The sequence below is a fragment of the Rhinoraja longicauda genome, chromosome 27 (assembly GCF_053455715.1).
Source record: "Rhinoraja longicauda isolate Sanriku21f chromosome 27, sRhiLon1.1, whole genome shotgun sequence".
NCBI classification, from domain to species: Eukaryota; Metazoa; Chordata; class Chondrichthyes; order Rajiformes; family Arhynchobatidae; genus Rhinoraja; species Rhinoraja longicauda.
The window spans coordinates 7,401,124-7,426,767 of NC_135979.1; the positions used below are offsets into that span (position 1 = coordinate 7,401,124).

At 46.6% G+C, this 25,644-nt stretch overlaps 2 protein-coding genes across 8 annotated transcripts in view; one reads left to right on the top strand and one right to left on the bottom strand.

Annotated features, from left to right (window-relative positions):
* The window catches only part of LOC144606726 (cAMP-dependent protein kinase inhibitor alpha-like), a 692,291-nt gene that overhangs the window by 617,208 nt on the left and 49,439 nt on the right, over window positions 1-25,644 (top strand). For 5 of the 7 annotated variants that reach the window (XM_078423051.1, XM_078423050.1, XM_078423055.1 and 2 more), the window contains exons 2-3: window positions 5,714-5,747; window positions 15,441-15,543. The gene's annotated coding sequence lies outside the window, so the exon portion shown is untranslated. The remainder of the gene's footprint in view (window positions 1-5,713; window positions 5,748-15,440; window positions 15,544-25,644) is intronic. The other 2 variants (XM_078423054.1, XM_078423053.1) reach the window with 1 other exon arrangement.
* Window positions 1-25,644, bottom strand: part of LOC144606621 (serine incorporator 1-like) — a 129,967-nt gene that overhangs the window by 81,269 nt on the left and 23,054 nt on the right.

The window sequence follows — 25,644 nt, forward strand, 5'->3', positions numbered from 1 at the left end:
ATTGTGTACAGTTTTGGTCTCCTAATCTGAGGAAAGACATTCTAGCCTTAGAGGGAGTACAGAGAAGGTTCACCAGATTGATCCCTGGGATGGCAGGACTTTCATATGAAGAAAGACTGGATAGACTAGGCTTATACTCGCTGGAATTTAGAAGACTGAGGGGGGATCTTATTGAAACATATAAAATTCTTAAGGGGTTGGAGAGGCTAGATGCGGGAAGATTGTTCCCGATGTTGGGGAAGTCCAGAACCAGGGGTCACAGCTTAAGGATAAGGGGGAAGTCTTTTAGGACCGAGATGAGAAAACATTTCTTCACACAGAGAGTGGTGAATCTGTGGGATTCTCTGCCACAGAAGGTAGTTGAGGCCAGTTCATTGGCTATATTTAAGAGGGAGTTAGATGTGGCCCTTGTGGCTAAAGGGATCAGGGGGTATGGAGAGAAGGCAGGTACAGGTTACTGAGCTGGATGATCAGCCATGATCATATTGAATGGCGGTGCAGGCTGGAAGGGCCGAATGGTCTACTCCTGCACCTATTTTCTATGTTTCTATGTTGCCGTCCAAGCCACTCATCACCCTGACTTAGAAATGTATTGTCCTTCCTCCACTGTCGCTGGTTCAAAATCCTGGAACTCTCCTTAATGACGTTGTGAGTGCACCCGTATCTCAAGAGTTGCAACCGTTCAGGGCGGCACGGTGACGCAGCGCTAGAGTTGCTGCCTTACAGCGCCGGAGACCCAAGTTCGATCCTGACAACGGATGTTGTCTGTACGGAGTTTGTACGTTCTCCCCGCGACTGCTCCGGGTGCTCCGATTTCCTCCCACACCAAAGGCCTACAGGTTTGCAGGTTAATTGGCTTCTGTAAATTGGTAAGAGAGTGCAGGATCAGTGGTAGTGTACGGGTGATCGCTGGGTTGGAGAGGTCTCGAAGGGCCAGTTTCCACGCCGTATCTCTAAAGTCTAAAGGTACAAGATGGAGGCTCGCCACCACCATCTTCCTTGCCGGCTCAGGCGGCAAAAACCGCAACCCTTGAATGAATGAGAGAAAAAATTCAGTTCCAATTTTAGGCTGGGACTGAATGGTAGCTGCGGGCTTCACTCCATTAAATCTATCTATAGACTAAAACTCTTGTTTGTTTGTTTATTTGTTCCTGAACTACAGCCAAAACGGTACACGATAGCGCGACAATTTTAGGCCCACCTTACTCACCGTCGTCCCTTAAGTGGTAATGGAAGAAGTTTCATTGAAATCGGTGTTACATTTTTAAAGTTATTTACATTTTAAAGTTTAAATCTATCGCCTAGAGATGGAGGGGGATGGGAGGGAGGTAGGGGGGAGGGAGGTTAAAGGGGCTTGAGGGGGATTGAATGGGGGGAGGGGAAGGGGGAGAGACGGAGGTGAGGGTGTTGCACCAATGCAGGAGAGGTTTGAGCTCAACGGGTCCACTTGGTCTAGTAGTAGTTAATGAAGTTAACTACTTTGTGGCAGGTTGTTTTGAAGTTTCACTTGTGCAATGTATTTTTAACAAACTCTTTGAAGCACTTCCCTCTGGAAGGCGACTCCAGACTGGCGAAGCCGCCGCAGCCAGACATAAAAACAGCTTTTTTCACCGCAAGTAATAGCACTACTCAATAACCAAAAGTCTGTAGCCTCCTTTTGCTCTGGTATTTTATTTCGTTCACATGTTTAAACTATTATGTTTTATTCTTAATGTTTTATGTTTTATTGTTTACTGTATGTACGTGTTATTACTTGTGAGTGGAGCACCAAGGCACATTCCTTGTATGTGTACATACTTGGCCAATAAACATTCAATTCAACTTAAAAAGGCCAAGCATTTGACTTGATCCTTGCGCAACCCTTCCGATTAAGCAACAGTGGGTTCTCTTCATTGTCCACGGGTTTTGAGATTTGAATCAGTGGAAATTGGATTGAATGTGATAATGAAATGGATATTTTGACAATTCCGCGGAACTTTACCATTAACCGGTTGATGTCACAGCTGGGATATTATCATTGGTGAGGAGTGGATCAAAATGGGTGTACCCTTTGCGGGTGTAAGAAGGAATGGGAACCTGAAGGGCAACTTTTTTGCACAAGGTGTGTGAAATGAGCTCCCGGAGGAGGTAGTTGAGGCAGGTATTATCAAAATGTTTTAAAACAAAAACATTGGTACAGGTACGGATTGGTATTAGAGGGATACGAGCCAAATGCAGGCAGGTGGGACCAGTGCAGATGCGGCACATTGATGGGCATGGGCAAGTTGAGCCGAAGTTGGTCAGAGGGTGATGAATCTGTGGGATTCATTGCCACTGATGGCAGTGGAGGTCAGATCTGTTGTAGTTCGTGACCTATTAACAGAATAGTCAGACAACCAAAATCGTTTAACCTCTTTATTCTACTCACCCAGGTGGGAGAGAATCTAGATACCGGAGCGTTCAGAAACGCTCAGGAAGCTAGTGTCGTCTCTCTCTCCGAAAGCTTACATTTACACACCTTTTATACCCGAAATACATGTGCCAGTATTTTTCCATCACTGCCTTATATGGCAAGTTTACAACGTCCTATAAATCTTTGTGTCTTTCGGGACCTTCGTGTCCATCGTGACCTCTTTTTTCTTGGGAACAAAGGGCAGTCCATTTGGCAAGATGTTTTTCTTAACACTTCAGAGCTTTGAGGCCAGTTGCTGATATCAGAGGATACGATCAGCCATAAACCGCGCTTCCATGCTGACAACAGGATGCCCCAGGAATAATCCGAGCTGGAGCTTTTACACTCCTGCAATAAAACCCACATTGCTGCATTCGTAATGTTAGCCCTTACAGGTCAATAGATATTTCGAAGGTGGAAATTGACAGATTCTTGATTAGTAAGAGTGTGTCGGAGGTTGTGGGAAGAAGGCAGGAGAATGGGGTTGAGAGGCCAAGATTGAATGGCGGAGTGGAGTAAATGGGCTGAATGGCCAAATTCTGCTCCTAGAACTTATGAACTTCCACACTGTATGACTCTATAACAGTTTGTGGCTGCCCTCATCTCTCATAATCTATAAATTGTTTATTATTTGATGCCTTCACATCAACAGTTCGGCTCTTTGTGTTGGTCTTTTGTATCCATCCATGCACACCATTGTACACCTCCCACACATTCGTAACACTGCTGTCATTTTCTGTGAATCAACTGTTTTCACCGTAATGCAATCATTAGATAGTTTTCAGTGTAAAAGAAAAAACAACCTGCCATAATCCCAGCAACAATATCAATTCAGTAAATGAACCTGGATGCGAGATATCAGGCAGGAGGAGAACGTCATTGTAATGTAAGAACATGGAATTGCTCGTAGTTTACATGGAGGTATTTATTCACAAAATGCTGAGGTAACTCAGCAGGTCAGGCAGCATCTCGGGAGAGAAGGAATGGGTGACGTTTCGGGTCGAGACTCTTCTTGGTCTCAACCCGAAACGTCACCCATTCCTTCTCTCCCGAGATGCTGCCTGACCTGCTGAGTTACTCCAGCATTTTGTGAATAAATACCTTCGATTTGTACCAGCATCTGCAGTTATTTTCTTATACTACTTGTAGTTTACATGGATAGTGTTAGTAATGCAGGCAGGAGTACAAACTCTTGTTTGTTTGTTACCGAACTACAGCCAAAGCGGTGCATGATAGCGCGGCCATTTTAGGCCCACCTTACTCACCGTCGTTCCTTTGATGCTAATGGAAGAAGTTTCATTGAAATCGGTGTTATATTTTTTAAGTTATTCACATTTTAAAGTATAAATCTATCTCCTAGGGAGGGAGGGGGGAGGATAAAGGGGGGTTGAGGGGAATGGAATGGGGGGGAGGGGGGGTTGGTGGGGGGAGGGGGGCTTGGAAGGGGAGGGGTGGTGAGAGTAGGGAGGATAAGGGGGGTTGAGGGGAGGGGGGGAGGAGAGGGGAAGGAGGGCGGGGGGGGAAGGAGATGGTGCTGCACCAATGCATGAGTGGTTTGGGCCCAACGGGGACCACTTGGCCTAGTCGGGTAATAAAAAGGAACTGCAGAAGCTGGTTTATAGCAAAGATAGACACAAAATGCTGGAGTAATTCAGCGGGACAAGCATCACCTGTGGACAAAATGGCTAGGTGACGTTTCAGGTTGGGATCCTTCTTCAGGCCCCGCCTCACTGGAGACGTTGGGGGGGGTTTGGAGGGGGAAGAAACTGGAAGTGAGGGGGAAAAAACCAGGACAAATTGGGGCCGGCAACAGATGACCTTGGGCAAGGAGAATTGGAATCAGTGCAATGAGGTAGTTTGCAGCAGTGTAAGCTTTGTCAGTCTGGAGGATGTCCTTGGTACCCACGCTGCAACATGGTTCCAACTATCTACCATTCAACTCCTCCAAAACCCCCTCACCTGTGTTCACCTATTATCTGCCACGCTTTGTCCTTCCTCTCCCCTCTTCCAGCTTTCTTCTTTCCCCACCCCCCCCCCCCCCCCCCCACCCCCCACACAATCAGTCTGAAGAAGGGTCTCAGCTCGGGTTGCCAACTGTCCCGTGTTAGCCGGGACATCCCATATTTTGGACGAAATTGGTTTTTCCTGTACGGGACCGCCCTTGTCCAGTATTAGTAGGGTTGCCAACTTCCTCACTCCCAAATACGGGACAAGGGGTGACGTCACTGCCCCGCACCCCACGTGACCTCACCCATCCAGCGGTCAGGTGCTCCCGCTCCACCAATGGCGGCCGCCATTGGTGGAGCGGGAGCACGTGGCCGCTGGCTGGGCGAGGTCACGTGGGGCGCGGGGGTGGGTGACGTCACCCCTTGTCCCGTATTTGGGAGTGAGGAAGTTGGCAACCCAAGTCTCAGCCCAAAACATCTATCCACGTTCCCCCACAGATAGTTTAGAGATACAGCGTGGAAACGGGGCCCTTCGGCCCACTATTCCACCCCGACCAACGATCCCCCATTCATACCAGTTCTATCCTGGACGCGGGAGACAGCTTACAGAAGCCAGTCAACCTACAAACCCGCACGCCCTTGAGATGTGGGAGGAAACCGAGCGCCCGGAGTAAACCCACGCAGCCACAGCGAGAACGTGCAAAGACAACACCCAAGGTCAGGATTGGATGCTGCCTGATTTGCTGAGTTACTCCAGCACTTTGTTGTGATTTTTGTGTATTAACCAGCGCCTGCAGTTCATTGTTTCTATTTCTTCTCCTTCTCCTCCTTCTTCCACTTCTTCTTCTTGCGTTTGAGGCAGCAGAAATTATGTAACGCCCTCCAGGCGCTGTAGCCAGTGCAATGTGCTGTTGTCGAGGGCCGTGAGGTCTACCCCTCCACCAGGGGGACGGAGGACAGTGCAGTTGGACATGCCGTGCTGCGCTGTTTGCTGGTCTGCTCCACACACGCAGGCTGCTGGTGGACGCAGCCCCCAACGATGCACGTTGGCGTTGAACCGGCCGATCCCTGTGCGGAGCCGGTTCAGGGCGACCCACTCTTTGCGGGGCGTGTCCGAGCCGGGTGGGGCTGTGGTGTTGGGTGCGACAGTGAATTGAGGAGGTGGCGATGTCTGTTCCTAGCTGGTTCTCCATGGTTCTACTTTATTGAGTGTCTTAGTTTTGGCCTTGGGCTATTTAGTCTGAAACGTTTAAGAATGCGTTTGCATGTGTGTTTCTGGACCTGTGCCTGCAGTGTCCTTGACTATCTGATTTATTTTTGGTGTATTTTCTTTCAGAACACTGTTCCACTGTGCCAAAAATGACATCCTGGTAGGACTCTATGTTTATTTATTAAGGGGAAGTTAAAGACTTAAATGTGATTTTCGGGGACCCAGTTCCGTCCGTTGGGAATTTATAATCGTGATATAAACAAGCTAATCTGCTAATCTTCACATTAGACCAATCAGCGACTGATGAGAGGCAGGATCAAGCACTGATTTGCAAGATTGACCCTTTTAAATGTGCCAACGTGTATTGGCAGGGAGGGACTGAGGCAGAGTTCAATTCAGTTCAGTTAGTTTATTGTCACCTGTACCGAGGTACAGTGAAAAGCTTTTGTTGCGAGCTATCCAGTCAGCGGAAAGCCAATACATGATTACAATCGAGTTATTTACAGTGTGTAGGTAAAGCAATAACATTTACTACGAGGTAAAGCCAGCATAGTCCGAGGGTCACCAATGAGGTAGATAGAAGTCCAGGACAGCTCTCTGGTTGTGGTAGGATGGTTCAGCTGCCTGATAACAGCTGTGAAGAAGCTGTCCCTGAATTTGGAGGTGTTCTTTTTCACACTTCTATACCTATTGCCCGATGGGAGAGGGGAGAAGAGGGAGTGGCCAGGGTACGATTGATTATGTTGATTATGCTCCTGGCCTTGCCGAGGCAGTGTGAGGTAACATTACCTATCCTACCGCAACCAGAAAGCAGTGCAGAACTACTATCTACCTCTTTGGTGACCCTCGCCCTAACCTTATACAATACAATATATCTTTATTGTCATTGTACAGGGGTACAACGAGATTGGGAATGCGCCTCCCATACGATACAATAAATGAATTAGCTAGTCAGTATTAATTTAAACAACCCAATGAAATAAATTGTAACAGTTTTAAAACAGAATAAAGTGCAAGTAGATCTGTGCCGGTTCACTGTGCGATGTGACCATCCGGCTCAGCAGGACCGGTTCATGGCAGCTATGGCCCTGGGGATGAACCTGTTTCTGAGTCTGGAGGTGTGGGCGTAGAAGGCCTTGTATTGTCTGCCCGATGGTAGAAGTTCGAACAGATTGTTGCAGGGGTGTGAAGAGTCTTTGTGAATGCTGGTGGCTTTTCTGAGGCATCGTGTGTTGTAGATGCCCTCCAAGGCTGGTAGCTGTGTTCCGATGGTCCTTTGAGCTCTATGGACTACCCGCTGAAGAGCTTTCCTCTCTGCCTCCGTGCAGCTGAGATACCACACAGGGATGCCATGCGTTAGGATGCTCTCTATGGTGCAGCGGTAGAATGTCGTCAGCAGCTGTTGGGTTAGACCAGACTTTTTCAGTGTTCTTAGGTAGAACAGTCACTGTAAATGGCTCGATTGTAATCAGGTGTTGTTTTTCTGCTGACTGGATGGCTCGCAACAAAAGCTATTCACTGTACCTCGGTACACGTGACAATAAACTAAGCTGCAACTGATACCTGTGTTCCTTCAGCTGCCTAGAGTGGCATTGCAATTGTAGGAGGGAGACACACAATGCTGGAGTTTGGCTGAAGGCCTGATGCACATCCATATCCCGCCCTTCATTCCAGATGCAAAATAACATTTTCTTTTGTAAAGTGACCTGCTAAGCAATCTATTACCTTTTTTTTTAATGTCTGCCCCCTGACATCAGTCTGAAGAAGAGTCTCGACCCGAAACGTCACCCATTCCTTCTCTCCCGAGATGCTGCCTGACCTGCTGAGTTACTCCAGCATTTTGTGAATAAATCGATTTGTACCAGCATCTGCAGTTATTTTCTTATGCAATCTATTACGTTCTATTAATCTGTGTTCCAGATGCCTGATAATATTATCGTGGTGCTAATGGTGGGAAGGAATGTGAGGAGTAAATTTAGTTGTTGTACTGTGTTCTCCTCCCACTTGGTTCTTTTTGTTTTCCTCTTAAATTCTTGTTTAAATGCAGGAAATGTCCAATAACACAGGTGCTTATTGTTAATCTGAAACCTCCCGGCCAAACTAAATATTTATAGTATGGGAAGGAACTGCAGATGCTGGTTTACACTGAAGATACACACAAAATGCTGGAGTGAGTCAGCATGTCAGGCGGCACGGTAGCACAGCGGTAGAGTTGCTGCTTTACAGCGAATGCAGCGCCGGAGACTCAGGTTCGATCCTGACTACGGGTGCTGCACTGTATGGAGTTTGTACATTCTCCCCGTGACCTGCGTGGGTTTTCTCCGAGATCTTCGGTTTCCTCCCACACTCCAAATACGTACAGGTATGTAGGTTAATTGGCTGGGTAAATGTAAAAATTGTCCCTAGTGGGTGTAGGATAGTGTTAATGTGCGGGGATCACTGGGCGGCACGGACTTGGTGGGCCGAAAAGGCCTGTTTCCGGCTGTATATATATGATATGATATGATATGACATCTCTGGACAGAAGGACAAGGTAACCCTTCTTCAGACTCGCAGCTGATGTTTCGGGTCGAGACCCTTCTTCAGCCAGTCTGAACAAGGGGTCTTGAGCCGAAAGATCACCTATTCCTTTTCTCCAGAGATGCTGCCTGACCCGCTGAGTTACTCCAGCATTTTGTGTCTTCTGAATATTCATAGCGTTTTCACTTTGCTCTATCGTATTAATTCGGAACAACTGTCAGCATGGTCTGAGCCACGTATGATAATGATGGCGGTAATCGGAGGTGATGGAAGGGTGCACACTGTTGTTGAGTCTTCAACAAAGATTAAATGCATGTTCTGAAGTTAATGGTAATCCTTGAGATTATTTGAATGCAATATCATCAGCTGTGCAAAATGTCGCAGCTTATCTCCTGATACCGGATAGTCAATATCTTAAATGCCAATAATAGCTCTCAAAGGCAAATTACAGGGAGTAATATTTGCTGGATTCCTGGTATTTTGCCCTTGTTTCAGCAACTTAGTAGCCTTTGAGAATTTGTATCAGTTTTTGTGTTTCCAATTTTCTTTACCCTAAACATTTTTTTGAGTCCCTATCTTATCTTGTACACACTGGAATATAGAAGGATGAGGGGGGATCTTATTGAAACATATAAGATAATTAGGGGATTGGACACATTAGAGGCAGGAAACATGTTCCCAATGTTGGGGGAGTCCAGAACAAGGGGCCACAGTTTAAGAATAAGGGGTAGGCCATTTAGAACGGAGATGAGGAAGAACTTTTTCAGTCAGAGAGTGGTGAAGGTGTGGAATTCTCTGCCTCAGAAGGCAGTGGAGGCCAGTTCGTTGGATGCTTTCAAGAGAGAGCTGGATAGAGCTCTTAAGGATAGCGGAGTGAGGGGGTATGGGGAGAAGGCAGGAACGGGATACTGATTGGGAGTGATCAGCCATGATCGCATTGAATGGCGGTGCTGGCTCGAAGGGCTGAATGGCCTACTCCTGCACCTATTGTCTATTGTCTATTATCTCTCTGTGTACAATACACAAGTGTCTAGACCTGTGGTCAAGCATTAATTAGTTTAGCGATACAGCGTGGAAACAGGCCCTTCGGCCGACAGAGTCCACACCGACCAGCGATCCCCTAAGTTACACTAAAAAAAATGTTGCACATTAAGATGGTTAGCGACTATGTGCAATGTTCATTTCACTCTTTGAGCAAAATACTAGATTTCATTTTCTTATAAAATATAAGAAACAAAGTGCTGAAGTAACTCTGCGAGTCAGACAGCATCTTCGGAAGGGATTGACAGCAGACATTTTGGATTGCGATCCTTCTTTCATGGCGTTATAGAGTGATACAGCGTGGAAACAGGCCCTTTAGCCCAACTTGCCCACAGCAGCCAACTTGTCCCATCTACACTAGTCCCACCTGCCTGCATTTGGTCCACATCCCTCCAAACCTGTCCTATCCATGTATGTCTAACTGTTTCTTAAACGTTGGGATAGTCCCTGCCTCAACTACCTCCTCTGGCAGCTTGTTCCATACACACACCTCCCTTTTTGTACGAAAAAGTTACCCCTCAGATTTCTATTAAATCTTTTTTCCTTCAACTTAAACCGATGTCTTCTGCTCCTCGATTCACCTACTCTGGGCAAGAGACTTTGTACATCTACCCGATCTATTCCCCTCGTGATTTTATACACCTCCGTAGGATCACCCCTCATCCTCCTGCCTCCAAGGAATAGAGTCCCAGCCTACTCAACCTCTCCCGACAACTCATACCCTCGAGTCCTGGCAACATCCTCGTAAATCTTCTCTGTACCCTTTCCATCTTCTGCGCTGATTGCATATTGGACAGCGCTGATTGCATATCAATGCATATTGATAACGCATCCTATTGCTTTGAGCTGGAAGCAGCCAGCTGGTCAGACAGTTTGAGCAGGGAGTGAGGCTGAGGTTTCACGCCAAGGGCCACTTATTCGAACTACAGTGATGTAGGAGACTGAAGACAGGGCAGATTGTTTCGTTTAGTTTAGAGACGGCGTGGAAACAAGCCCACCCAGACCCAACCGGCCGGCGATCTCCATACATTAACGCTACCTTGGGGACAATTTTACATTCATACCAAGCCAATTAACCTACGCACCTGTACGTCTTTGGAGTGTGGGAGGGAACCGAAGGTCTCGGAGAAAACCCACGCAGGTCACGGGGAGAACGTACAAACTCCGTACGGACAAGCACCCATAGTCAGGATCGAACCTGGCGCTGTCAGGCAGCAACTCTACTGCTGCGCCACCATGCCACCCTTTGATGGTTGGTGAGGGAGTGCTCTAGTGAGAGGCAGCTGCAAGATCAGGGTCACTCTTGTGGATTGACAGGCAGTGTTCTGCCAAGTGCCGACCCAATCCGCATTTTATTTCTGCAATGTCGAGGAGGCCACTTTGTGAATGGGAGGCAGTGCAAGTAAATTGCTGCTTTTCTTTTTACCTTTGACAAGGTCCCACATAGGAGATTGGTGGGCAAAATTGGAGCACATGGTATTGGAGGTAGGGTACTGACATGGATAGAAAGTTGGTTGACAGACAGAAAGCAAAGAGTGGGGAAAAATGGGTCCCTTTCAGAATGGCAGCCTAGTGGGGTACCGCAAGGCTCTGTGTTTGGACCGCAGCTATTTACAATATACATCAATGACTTGGATGAAGGGATTAAAAGTACCATTAGCAAATTTGCCGATGATACAAAGCTAGGTGGCAGTGTGAACTGTGAGGAAGATGCTATGACGTTGCAGGGTGACTTGGACAGGTTGTGTGAGTGGGCGGATGCATGGCAGATGCAGTTTAATGTGGATAAGTGTGAGGTTATCCACTTTGGTGGTAAGAATAGGAAGGCAGATTATTATTTGAATGGTGTCAAGTTAGGAAAAGGGGACGTACAACGTGATCTGGGTGTCTTAGTGCATCAGTCACTGAAAGGAAGCATGCAGGTACAGCAGGCAGTGAAGAAAGCCAATGGAATGTTGGCCTTCATAACAAGAGGAGTTGAGTATAGGAGCAAAGAGGTCCTTCTGCAGTTGTACAGGGCCCTAGTGAGGCCGCACCTGGAGTACTGTGTGCAGTTTTGGTCTCCAAATTTGAGGAAGGATATTCTTGCTATTGAGGGCGTGCAGCGTAGGTTTACTAGGTTAATTCCCGGAATGGCGGGACTGTCATATGTTGAAAGACTGGAGCGACTAGGTTTGTATACACTGGAATTTAGAAGGATGAGAGGGGATCTTATCGAAACGTATAAGATTATTAAGGGGTTGGACATGTTAGAGGCAGGAAACATGTTCCCAATGTTGGGGGAGTCCAGAACCAGGGGCCACAGTTTAAGAATAAGGGGTAGGCCATTTAGAACAGAGATGAGGAAAAACTTTTTTAGTCAGAGAGTTGTGAATCTGTGGAATTCTCTGACTCAGAGGGCAGTGGATGCCAATTCTCTGAATACATTCAAGAGAGAGCTAGATAGAGCTCTTAAGGATAGCGGAGTCAGGGGGTATGGGGAGAAAGCAGGAACGGGGTACTGATTGAGAATGATCAGCCATGATCACATTGAGTGGCAGTGCTGGCTCGAAGGTCCGAATGGCCTACTCCTGCACCTATTGTCTATTGTCTATTGTTTGCTGCCAATTTCCACCCTGCTCTACTTCCTCTTTGACGTCTCACTCTACATTTCATGGGATGGCTGAGCAACCTGTTCTCACACCTACAGTGACTACACCTCCCACTCTGCTTCCTGCAAGGTTTCCTTTGCATTCTCTCAGTTTCTCCACTCCTGTGGTAACTGCGATTATTACGTCTTTCTGTACCTGCACGTGATCCGTTCCCTTTCATTCCCTGCGTAACCATGAGGCTGTCTAAAAGCCTCTTGCATGTAGGGTTGCCAACTGTCCCGTATTAGCTGGGACATTCCGTATTTTGGGCTAAATTGGTTCGTCCCGTACGGGACCGCCCTTGTGCTATATTAGGCCCGGACGACGCTGTAGGCCCGGACAGTGCTGTAGGCCCCGGGGCCGCTGTAGGCCCGGACAGTGTAGGCCTGGAGGCCAGGACGCCGCCTGACGGAGGTTGCCTAGCAACCCGCCTCCCGGCATGGCCGCTGGCTGGGTGAGGTCACTTGGGGGCGCGGGGGGTGACGTCACCCGATGTCCCTTATTTGGGAGTGAGGAAGTTGGCAACCACACTTGCATGCCACTATCGTAACATTTTAAGAAATCTTCCTATTTCCTAAACCAAGGCCTCTCCACTACCTTTGTTGATACTGTCTCTATTTTCTGCGTGACTGGACTTTCCCTCTTTCCTGTCAGTCAGATAAAGGGTAGGGTTGTCTTCTACTTCTAGACCACCAGCCTACAATGTTCAATGAATTTTCAGAGATACAGCCTGGAAATAGACCCTTCGGCCCATCAAGTCCACACTGACCATCGATCACCCATTCACATTAGCTCCGTGTTATCCCACTTTCTCACCCATTCCCTACGCTCGAGGAGCAATTTTACAGAGGCCAATTAACATCTTTGGCACGTGGGAGGAAACCCACATGGTCACAAGGGAGAACGCGCAAACTCCACACAGGCAGAACCAAAGGGCAGGTTTGATCCAGGGTCTCTGCAGCTCCACCAGCTGGGCCAATGTGCCATGCTGCTGAAGGTAGTGGGAACTCATGGAGGAAAATTGAACGTTGAACGTTGTAGGCTGGTGGTCTGGAAGTAGAAGACAGCCCCCTACCCTTGTTCTGGCTGAGAGAAGGAAAGTGCTATTCTTATTTTGCAGCAGCACAATCGATTCAGAAACTATCCCAGCCCCAATCCAACCTCCATTTTCAGGATCCCGGAGGTACGATCCTGCTGACGGAACTCATTGTTTCTCCTCTTCCACCTCCACCAAACATGTTCTCACCACATCTTTCCATGCAATACTTGCCCTTTTCTCTCTTCCTATCTCACCATCCCCGAACCTGAACAGATTTTGTAGACAAAATTTTGCTTGCACTTCTCCGGATTTACTGAAGTGCATCTGATGCCCACAAGTTGGTCTCTTCTGCGTGGGAGAAACCAGCTGCGTATTGGGTGCCCGCTACGTGGAACCCCCTCCCTTCAGTCCGCAAGGATTATCATTGGACTTCCACTCTGACTTCCTTTCTGCAAGGAAACAGATAGTCAAGAGTTAAGAGTGTTTTATTTCCATGTGCACTGAAAGGTAACAACGCGATTCTTACTTGCAGCAGCACAACCGGTTTGCAAACAAAAGGTTCTCTCACGCTGTCTGTTTGTTTCTGAACCGGTGGTGTTGCTGCAAATTAGAATTCCATTCTTGCGTCTCAGTACATATATGACAATCAAATGCACTTGACCCTTGACTATCTATTTCCTGGTAGCTTGTTTCAACAATGCCCAAAGATAAGTGCATGGAACTGCACTTCTTTCAATTCAGCATGTTGCTATGTTTGGATCTTTCTATTGAATTTTATGTAGTTATTTCTCTCCACAAACTTGGTTGTACTCTTCTGATTTGGGTTTACTCTTCTGTTTAAATCTTTTTCTTTACTGCCTATGTAACTTTTTTTTAAAAAGTAATTGTTATTTTGACAATGATTTTTTTTTTTTTTTACCTTATCAGCCATTTTGCCACGTTCTCCCCACTCTTTTCCTCTCTGCAACTTAATACACGTTTTCTCACCCTTTTCCAGTTCTAATCAAGGGTCTTCGACATAAAGCCCTGTTTCTCTCCCCAGTGGCGCGGACTGGCCTGCAGAGAGCTTCCAGCATTTTCTATTTTTGGTTTGGAATTCCAACATCGGTTATTTTTCTCCAAACATTAAAGATTTTAGATTTAGAGTTAGAGATACAGCACAGAAACAGGCCCTTCGGCCCACCAGGTCCGCGCCGCCCAGCGATCCCCGCACATTAACACTATCCTACACACACTAGGGACAATTTTTTTAACATTTGCCCAGCCAATTAACCTACATACATGTACGTCTTTGGAGTGTGGGAGGAAACTGAAGATCTCGGAGAAAACCCACGCCGGTCACGGGGAGAACGTACAAACTCCATACAGTCGGCGCCCGTAGTCAGGATCGAACCCGAGTCTCCGGCGCTGCATTTGCTGTAAGGCAGCAAATCTACCGCTGCGCCACCGTGCTTTTCTTGCTTCCACATTAAAATCCTTTATAGTCAGAGCTGAAAAAAACCAATGTTTTTTTTGGTAAATGACACAATTACTCAAGGAGAGAGATGTTTCCTCAGTGAGGACACTTTATAATCCTGAAGGTTGGGATTTGCAAATTTTGCATTCCCAATAAGCGATAACATGGATATTTTTTAAATGTATATTTTTCCGAGAATTTTTGTAGAGTTTGCAAGAGCAAATATAATGACGTTGTCTCATGATACTAAAGGCAGGCCCAGCGCAAATTGGAGGAACAGCATCTCATATTTCACTTGGGCAGTTTCCACCCCAGCGGTATGAACATTGACTTCTCTAACTTCAGATAGTTCCTCTGTCCCTCCCTTTCCCCTCCCTTTCCCAGTTCTCCCACTGTCTTCCTGTCTCCCACTACATCCTATCTTTGTCCCTCCCCCTCCCCTGACATCAGTCTGAAGAAGGGTCTCGACCCACAATGTCACCCATTCCTTCTCTCCTGAGATGCTGCCTGACCCGCAGAGTTACTCCAGCATTTTGTGTCTGCCTTCGATTTGTACCTGCATCTGCAGTTATTTTGCTACTAAATCTCCATTGCATCATTGCGGCTTCCATCCATTTCCGTCCATTTAATTTCTGTGCACATTTCCTCCATTTTTAGTTTAGATCAGCGATACAACGCGGAAACGAGTTTATATATACACAGAGTCTGTACCGACCAGCGATTCCCCTGCACACTTGCACTATCCAACACACGAGCGACAATTTACAATTTTACCGAGCTAATTAACCCTCAAACCTGTGTGTCCTTGGAGTATGGGAGGAAACCGGAGCACCCGGAGAAAACCCACATGGTCACAGGGAGAGTGTGCAGACAGCATCCATGGTCAGGATCTAACCCGGGTCTCTGGCGCGGTGAGGCAGCAACTCTACCGCTACGTGTGCGTATATGGTTATTCGGCAATGTCGGTATTATCGTAGCGAACAGGATGCACGTACTGATCTCTGGTGATGAATCAAGTAGAGCTACGTGGATGAGAGTTTATGTTTAATAAACGCCACTCGGCAAGAGGCAGGAAGGAAGATAAATTATTCTTGATAGATGCCAAATATTTATATCATCACCTCTGCCTCATTAACAACCTTTATATTCAACTTCGCTCTTTCACAGCTTGGCAGCAATCTACACAAGGAAGGAAAACATCTAATCTGGAAACGCCACGTTTCAGGAAGCTCTCTGGGTCGTCTGAAATACTAAATGACTCTTTGAGGAGGTAAGTGTTTTTATTTATCCTTGTACATTTAGTACATTGCATCACTGAATCATCCGTGCACCTGACGTTTATTATCACACTAGAGAAGAGACAAACTACTTGTTTTATTTTATTGCAATAAGGCAATCATATTGGTGACCTTTGAAAGAGTGGTAGTCCCAAATGCTGGAGTAACTCAGCGGGACAGGCAGCGTCTCTGGAGAGGAATGGGTGAGGTTTCGGGTTGAGACCCTTTTTCAGACAGAACAGGTTTGTAGGTTAATTGGTTTGGTTAAATTGTCCCTAGTGTGTAGGATAGTGTCAGTGTGTGTAAGCTGGGCACTTTGGAAGACATTTTCTATGGGTTAGCACTTCTGAATGCCAAAGTCTAGCAGGTACAGCATTAAACGTGACGGGGGCAAAATTTAAAGATGTTTGGGGGAATTTCTGTTTTAGAAGGGTCTTAACCCGAAACGTCATCCATTCCTTTCTCCAGAGATGCTGCCAGCCCCCGCTGAGTTACTCCAGCATTTTGTGTCTATCTTCGGTTTAAACAGCATCTGCAGTTCCTTCCTAAACGTTTTGAAAGAGTGGTGCGTGTTTGATTATGAGAAGGATCTAGAGCGAAATGGACAAGCACGAATCTCAGTTGTCTCCAGAGCTCGTTTTGCATCGATTAGGCAGTAGCTCAAAAGAAAGACAAAAAAAATCCTTTCATACCTGCAATATTCGAAAGCTGCTTAATACTTCAAACCTAGTCTTAGGATGAGAATGGTCCATGAGTTCTCAATTCTACATGGCATGTCTGTTCTTTTAACCTATGCTTGCGATGTGATTTGGTGTTCTATGTGTTCTCGCTTCCTGGTTCCTGGTGCTGGTTAGGAAGGGGAAAAAAATGATAGTGTTGTGTTGCATTTTAAGTTCTGGGGGAATATCTGTGTCATTCATAGAATAGTACAGCCCAGCACAGGTCCTTTGGGCCAAAATGACCGTGCCGTAGAACGATGAGGGGGGGGACCTCATTGAAACTAATCACATAGTGAAAGGCTTGGATAGAGTGGATGTGGAGAGGATGTTTCCACCAGTGGGAGAGTCCAGGAGAGGTCATAGCCTTAGAATTAAAGGGTGTTGCTTTAAGGAGGAGATGAGGAGGAGTTTCTTTAGTCAGAGGGTGGTGAATCTGTGGAATTCTTTGCCGCAGAAGGCTGTGGAGGCCGTCAATGGATATTTTTAAGGCAGGGATAGATAGATTGTTGATTAGTACGGGTATCATGGGGAGAAGGCTGGAGAATGGGGTTAGGAGGGGGAGATAGATCAGCCATGATTGAATGGTGGAGTAGACTTGAAGGGCCGAATGGCCTAATTCTGCTCCTATCACTTATGAGCTAACATGATGTCAAGTTAATCTAATCTCCTCTGCCTGCACATTGTCCACATCCCTTGAACCCTGAAGTATACGAGGAACCATGAATATTTTTACAACAACCCAGTACATTTAAAATCATAGGGTCATGCAGCCCTCTGGCCCAACATGTCCTTGCTGACTAATATACACTTGGCTTGTTTGCCTGCAACTGACCCATATTCCTCAAATCCTTCCCATTCAAGTATCTGTCCAAATGAATTTTAAATGTTGAAACAAGGAATTGCAGACGTTGGTTTACAAAAAAATGACACAGAGTGCTGGAGTAACTCAGCAGGTCAGACAGCATCTCTGGAGAACATGGATAAGTGATATGTTTCACGTCGGGACCTTTCTTCTGACTCTAGGCCCTGAATCGGACTTCACCTACTTCGTAATGGATAAGTGGCTTACGCTTAATGGCTATCTTACACGTGAATCTGGGCACTGAATATACATCTACAAGGCCCATTAATGCATAACCCACTCTGATGTACCTCTTCTGTTTTTTTAAAGTATTATTCAAGTGTGATAATTTATTTTCCTAAATTTAATACGAGGAGGACACTAAAATGGTGAATCTGTGGAATTCATGACAACAGATAACTGGAGGCCATGTTTTAGGTATTTATGAGAGGTTTTTGATAAGTTAGGGTATCAAAGGTTACGGGGAGAGGGCAGGAGAATGGGGTTGAGAGGGAAAAATGAATCAGCCATGATCAAATGGTGGAGCAGACTCCATTGGTCGAATGACCCAATTCTTATTCAAGTGTGATAAATGACTTATTTTCCTTAATCTAGCATGAGGAAGACACTGAAGCAAATTGCAGCATCAACACCATTGTCCTGACTTTGATCAGTTATCTAAAAACAAAACAGGATATGAACCAAATTCCTTAATTGCATTAAATATCACCTCTAAGCCTTCTGAACTGAAGGAACATAAAACAAGTCAGTGCAATCTATCCTCAGCCTCTCTAAGCCATCGTGAGTCTCAATTCATAAATAATCATTATAACGGTCTTATAAGAGCAATGTCAAGCTGTCTGATTTTATTTATAGACTTCACCGAACGCTGCAATTGTAAATGCTCAGAACTGCCGAGGTTTAGCCATGTTGGGCATTTAGCACTTGGCAACACAGACCACCAGCACAAAACAAAAACTTCAAAAATTCACGAGACTTGCTCGTTGTCTGGTCGTTTCTAAAAATATCCTGGGCAAGAAATGTCACTGACTGGCTTCTGTGCCCACAACCACAGGGGGATGATCTGCACATCGTGACCGGGTGTCACGTCGTCTGAGGCAACGTTTTCCACCCAGAGAGTTGTGAATCTGTGGAATTCTCTGCCACAGAAGGCAGTGGAGGCCAATTCATTGGATACTTTCAAGATTTAGCTCTTGGGGCTAGTGGAATTAAGGGATATTGGGGAAAAAGCAGGAACGGGGTACTGATTTTGGATCATATTGAATGGCGGTGGTGGCTCGATGGGCTGAATGGCCTACTCATGCACCTATTTTCTATGTTTCTAACACTGGGGACATGGGTAGAGCTGCTGCCGTTATTTATGGTGTACAAAGTGTACATCAGTAAACAAAACATCACACTGACTGTAATAGCAGCAGCTGCCAAGCATATATCTGCGTACACTTAGCACGTATGGTATTTCAATTAAAGCTGCTAGCACAGGTGGCTCAGCAGTAGAGTTGCTACCTCACAGCGCCAGAGACCCGGGTTCGATCCTGATCACGGGTGCTGTCTGTACGGAGTTTGTACGTTCTCCCTGTGACCTGCGTGGGTTTTCTCCGGGATTTCCCGTTTCTTCCCACGCTCCAAAGACCTACAGGTTTTCTAGGTTAATTGGCTTGGTGTAATTGTAAAATTATCCCCAGTGTGTGTAAATTAGTGTTGGTGTGCGGGGATCGGTGGTCAGTGTGAACTCGGTGGGCCGAAGGTCATGTTTCTGCACTGTATCTCTAAACTAAACTGAGCAGGAAAAAAATATGACAAATCCTGACTATATAAACCTTGGAATGTAGAAACAAGAACTGCAGATACCGGTTTACCAAGGAAAACCACAGCATGATGGAAGTAACTCGGCAGGTCAGGCAACATCCCTGGAGAACATGGCCAAGGGACGCTTCAGGTCGGGGTCGGTCTTCAGACTTGCCCATATCTGCCGTTCAATATGATCAGGGGTTGTCCGATGTGTAACTTCAACCCTGCTAACGGATGCTAACATTTCAGCCCTCCTGACAAAATGGACAAAGGCTCATGAACTCAGTCAACTTATGAAATGTTGTGGAACTTAGAACGATACGAGCCTGGAGTACTGTGTGCAGTTTTGGTCTCCAAATTGGAGGAAGGATATTCTTGCTATTGAGGGCGTGCAGCATAGGTTTACTAGGTTAATTCCCGGAATGGCGGGACTATCATATGTTGAAAGACTGGAGCGACTAGGCTTGTATACACTGGAATTTAGAAGGATGAGAGGAGATCTTATCGAAACGTATAAGATTATTAAGGGGTTGGACACGTTAGAGGCAGGAAACATGTTCCCAATGTTGGGGGAGTCCAGAACAAGGGGCCACAGTTTAAGAATAAGGGGTAGGCCATTTAGAACTGAGATGACGAAAAACTTTTGTCAGTCAGAGAGTTGTGAATCTGTGGAATTCTCTGCCTCAGAAGGCAGTGGAGGCCAATTCTCTGAATGCATTTTGAAAAGTCCGGGAGCAGAGCAAGGACGCCCGTTGGCTGAGCAGAAAAGTAAGTGCTAATTACAGTTGAACAGGCAGTTTAAAAAGAGCGCCAAGAGGAAGCTAGTAGTCAATTTGAAAAGTCCGGGAGCAGAGCAAGGACGCCCATTGGCTGAGAAGAAAAGTAAGTGCTAATTTAAGTGAGAAGTCAGGTAAATTGGACAATCAGGCAATTTAATTGGTGATATAAGCAAGACTTGCAAAAGGGTGCAGCCCTGTTCAGGTGCAGCCCTGTTCAGGTGCAGCCCTGTTCAGGTGCAGCCCTGTTCAGGTGCAGCCCTGTTCAGGTGCAGCCCTGTTCAGGTGCAGCCCTGTTCAGGTGCAGCCCTGTGAGAAAAGTGCGAGTCTTTGGCTGCGAGTCTTCGGCGAGGAGGCTGAGGTGAGGAGGATACAATTGTTTTAAGCCAGAGCTGGTTATAGGCACAAGGTGATGGCGGAAAAGTTGGTGTAGTGTGTTTCCTGCAGGATGTGGGAAGACAGGGACGTCGCTGGAGCTTCTGGGAGCTACACCTGCAAGAACTGTGTCCAGGTGCAGCTCCTGAAGGGACGTGTGGTGGAGTTGGAGAGGCAGTTGGATGACCTCAGGGCCATCCGGGAATGCGAGAGTTTCCTCGACAGGACCTATTGTGAGGCTGTCACGCCAAGGGTCCAGGTCGAGCGAAGGTGGGAGACTGTTTCAGGGGGGAGTGGACGAGGACTACAGGAGACCCCAGTGGCTGTGCCTATTGCAAATAGGTATACCCTCTTGGGAACTGTCGGGGCAGAAGACGTTTCCAGTCCGAGTGGCGGACCTGTTGGCAAGGATACTCGACAGGGGAGACCGAAGTCAGGAAGAGCCGTAGTGGTCGGTGACTCCATAGTCCGAGGGACGGACAGAAGATTCTGTGGCAGCAGGAGGGACTTGAGGATGGTCTGTTGCCTCCCTGGTGCCAGGGTTCAACACATCACGGACCGGCTTCAGAAAATCCTAGTGAGGGAAGGCGATCAACCTGAAGTCGTTGTGCACGTGGGCACGAATGACGTCGGGCGGAAGAGGAAGGAGGTGCTACAGCGGGAGTTTAGAGAGTTGGGAAAAACACTGAGAAGTAGGACGTCGAAGGTGGTTATCTCTGGACTGCTACCGGTACCTCGTGCTGGTGAGGCCAGGAACAGAGAGATAGAGGGTATGAATTTATGGCTGAGGGACTGGTGCAGAGAGCAGGGATTTAGATTTCTGGACCACTGGGATCTCTTCTGGGCTAGGGGTGACTTGTACAAAAGGGACGGGTTGCATCTTAACAGCAGGGGGACAAACATTCTGGCAGGCAGGTTTGCTAGTGTGACACCTGTGGCTTTAAACTAAGTAGTGGGGGGAGGGGTTAACAAATTGTGAATATGAAGATGAGGTAAAATGGAATACAGGAGATATTGCAAAAGACTCGGAAGAATGGGAACAGAAGTTCTAGAGGGGAAAAGAAATTAAGGGCAGGGCCAATTGTGACCGATGTGAGAGGGGAGGTAAATACAGAAGTTAAAGTGTTGTACTTAAATGCGCGTAGTATAAAAAATAAAGTGGATGAGCTTGAGGCTCAGTTAGTCATGGGCAAGTATGATGTTGTAGGGATCACTGAGACATGGCTACAAGAGGACCAGGGCTGGGAACTGAATATTCAGGGGTACACAACGTATAGAAAAGACAGACAGGTGGGCAGAGGGGGTGGGGTTGCTCTGATGGTAAGGAATGATATTCATTCCCTTGCAAGGGGTGACATAGAATCAGGAGATGTTGAATCAGTATGGATAGAAATGAGAAATTGTAAGGGTAAAAAGACCCTAATGGGAGTTATCTATAGGCCCCCAAACAGTAGCCTCGACATAGGGTGCAAGTTGAATCAGGAGATAAAATTGGCGTGTCAAAAATGTAATGCTACGGTGGTTATGGGAGATTTCAACATGCAGGTAGACTGGGAAAATCAGGTTGGAAATGGACCCCAGGAAAGAGAGTTTGTAGAGTGCCTTCGAGATGGATTCTTAGAACAGCTTGTACTGGAGCCTACCAGGGAGAAGGCAATTCTGGATTTAGTGTTGTGTAATGATCCTGATCTGATAAGGGGACTAGAGGTAAAAGAGCCATTAGGAGGCAGTGATCACAACATGATAAGTTTTACTCTGCAAATGGAAAGGCAGAAGGGAAAATCGGAAGTGTCGGTATTACAGTATAGCAAAGGGGATTACAGAGGCATGAGGCGGGAGCTGGCCAAAATTGACTGGAAGGAGGCCCTAGCAGGGAAGACGGTAGAACAGCAATGGCAGGTATTCCTGGGAATAATGCAGAGGTTGCAGGATCAATTTATTCCAAAGAGGTGGAAAGACTCTAAGGGGAGTAAGAGACACCTGTGGCTGACAAGGGAAGTCAGGGACAGCATAAAAATTAAGGAGAGGAAGTATAACATAGCAAAGAAGAGTGGGAAGACAGAGGATTGGGACTCTTTTAAAGAGCAACAAAAGTTAACTAAAAAGGCAATACGGGGAGAAAAGATGAGGTACGAGGGTAAACTAGCCAATAATATAAAGGAGGATAGCAAAAGTTTTTTTAGGTACGTGAAGAGGAAAAAAATAGTCAAGGCAAATGTGGGTCCCTTGAAGACAGAAGCAGGGGAATTTATTATGGGGAACAAAGAAATGGCAGACAAGTTAAACCGTTACTTTGGATCTGTCTTCACTGAGGAAGATACACACAATCTCCCAAATGTTCTAGGGGCCGGAGAACCTAGGGTGATGGAGGAACTGAAGGAAATCCACATTAGGCAGGAAATGGTTTTGGGTAGACTGATGGGACTGAAGGCTGATAAATCCCCAGGGCCTGATGGTCTGCATCCCAGAGTACTTAAGGAGGTGGCTCTAGAAATAGTGGAAGCATTGGAGATCATTTTTCAATGTTCTATAGATTCAGGATCAGTCCCTGTGGATTGGAGGATAGCAAATGTTATCCCCCTTTTTAAGAAAGGAGGGAGAGAGAAAACGGGTAATTATAGACCAGTTAGTCTGACATCAGTGGTGAGGAAGATGCTGGAGTCAATTATAAAAGACGAAATTGCTGAGCATTTGGATAGCAGTAACGGGATCATTCCGAGTCAGCATGGATTTACGAAGGGGAAATCATGCTTGACAAATCTACTGGAATTTTTTGAGGATGTAACTAGGAAAATTGACAAGGGAGAGTCAGTGGATGTGGTGTACCTCGACTTTCAGAAAGCCTTCGACAAGGTCCCACATAGGAGATTAGTGGGCAAAATTAGGGCACATGGTATTGGGGGTAGGGTACTGACATGGACAGAAAATTGGTTGACAGACAGAAAGCAAAGAGTGGGGATAAATGGGTCCCTTTCGGAATGGCAGGCAGTGACCAGTGGGGTACCGCAAGGTTCGGTGCTGGGACCCCAGCTATTTACGATATACATCAATGACTTAGACGAAGGGATTAAAAGTACCATTAGCAAATTTGCAGATGATACTAAGTTGGGGGGTAGTGTGAATTGTGAGGAAGATGCAATAAGGCTGCAGGGTGACTTGGACAGGTTGTGTGAGTGGGCGGATACATGGCAGATGCAGTTTAATGTAGATAAGTGTGAGGTTATTCACTTTGGAAGTAAGAATAGAAAGGCAGATTATTATCTGAATGGTGTCAAGTTAGGAGGAGGGGGAGTTCAACGAGATCTGGGTGTCCTAGTGCATCAGTCAATGAAAGGAAGCATGCAGGTACAGCAGGCAGTGAAGAAAGCCAATGGAATGTTGGCCTTCGTAACAAGAGGAGTTAAGTATAGGAGCAAAGAGGTCCTTCTACAGTTGTACCGGGCCCTGGTGAGACCGCACCTGGAGTACTGTGTGCAGTTTTGGTCTCCAAATTTGAGGAAGGATATTCTTGCTATGGAGGGCGTGCAGCGTAGGTTCACTAGGTTAATTCCCGGAATGTCAGGATTGTCGTATGTTGAAAGGCTGGAGCGATTGGGATTGTATACACTGGAATTTAGAAGGATGAGGGGGGATCTTATTGAAACATATAAGATAATTAGGGGATTGGACACATTAGAGGCAGATAACATGTTCCCAATGTTGGGGTAGTCCTGAACAAGGGGCCACAGTTTAAGAATAAGGGGTAGGCCATTTAGAACGGAGATGAGGAAAAACTTTTTCAGTCAGAGTGGTGAAGGTGTGGAATTCTCTGCCTCAGAAGGCAGTGGAGGCCAGTTCGTTGGATGCTTTCAAGAGAGAGCTGGATAGAGCTCTTAAGGATAGCGGAGTGAGGGGGTATGGGGAGAAGGCAGGAACGGGGTACTGATTGAGAGTGATCAGCCATGATCGCATTGAATGGCGGTGCTGGCTCGAAGGGCTGAATGGCCTACTCCTGCACCTATTGTCTATTGTCTATTGTCATTCAAGAGAGAGCTAGATAGAGCTCTTAAGGATAGCGGAGTCAGGGGGTACGGGGAGAAGGCAGGAACGGGGTACTGATTGAGAATGATCAGCCATGATCACATTGAATGGCGGTGCTGGCTCGAAGGGCCGAATGGCCTCCTCCTGCACCTATTGTCTATTGAGCCCACTCTTTGTTCATCCACATACCCTGTTAGTTTGAGTCTGATGCTATGCCTTTAATGACTGGGCTTTCTCTATCACAGCAGGATAGTGAGAATGGAGCAATAATCTGATACACTGCATTCTCCTCCCACATCAATTGTTGTGGTGGATAAACACCATTTGCCTGTGATCTGCAGGGTATTTCCCCCCCCCCTTTTTGCTGTTGGGCAGAACTGTGAAGCATATATCTGCATACACTTACCATTTATGGTTTTTCAATTAAAGCTGCTGGCACAGGCGGCTCAGCGGTAGAGTTGCAGCCTTACAGCGCCAGAGACCTGGGTTCGATCCTGACGGCGTTTGTACGTTCTCCCTGTGACCGCGTGGGTTTTTCTCCAGGCGCTCCGGTTTCCTCCCACACTCCAAATATGTATAGGTTTGAGGTTTAATTGGCTTTGGTAAAGTTGTAAATTGTCCCTAGCGAGTGTAGGATAGTGTTAGTGTTAGTGTGTGGGGTGATTGCTGTTTGGGTGGGCTGTGTGGGCTGTATCTCACGTCTCGGGAGAATTCCATGCAACGTTGCTACTCTGCTGATGTGAAAGACGCTCCTTTAGAATGGGGTTGTGGAGGAATACCTTTGGCCAGAAGGTGGTGAATCTGAGGAATTCATTGCCACTGATAGCTGTGGAGGCCATGTCTGGGGTATTTTTAAAGTGGAGATTGATCGGTTCTTGATTAGTAAGAATCAAAGGCTATGGAGAAAAGGCAGGAGAATGGGGTTGAGAACGGTGGGGCAGTGGTAGAGTTGCTGCCTTACGGCGATTGCAGCACCAGGTGCCCGGGTTCGATCCCAACTACGGGTGCTGTCTGTACGGAGTCTGTGCGTTCTCCCAGTGGCCGTGTGGGGTTTTCTCAGAGATCTTCGGTTTCCTCCCACGCTCCAAAGACATACAGGTATGTCAGTTAATTGGCTTGGGGTATGTGTAAATTGTCCCTAGTGTGCGTAGGATAGTGTCAATGTGCGGGGATCGCTAGTCGGTGCGAACATGGTGGGCCGAAGGGCCTGTTTCCGAGCTCTATCTCTAAACTAAACTATAAACTAAAAACTTTTTGAAGTACTTCCCCTCTGGAAGGCGACTCCAGACTGTCAAAGCAGCCACAGCCAGACATAAAAACAACTTTTTTTCCGCGAGTTGTAGTTCTACTCAATAACCAAAAGTCTGTGGTCTCTTTTTGCTCTGGTTTATTTCACCCACATGTTTAAACTGTAATGTCTTAATGTTTTATGCTTTATTCTTAATTGTTTACTATATGTTCACGTTGTTACTTGCGAGTGGAGCACCAAGGCACATTCCTTGTATGTGTACATACGTGGCCAATAAACTTATTCCGTTTAAAAAGGAAAAA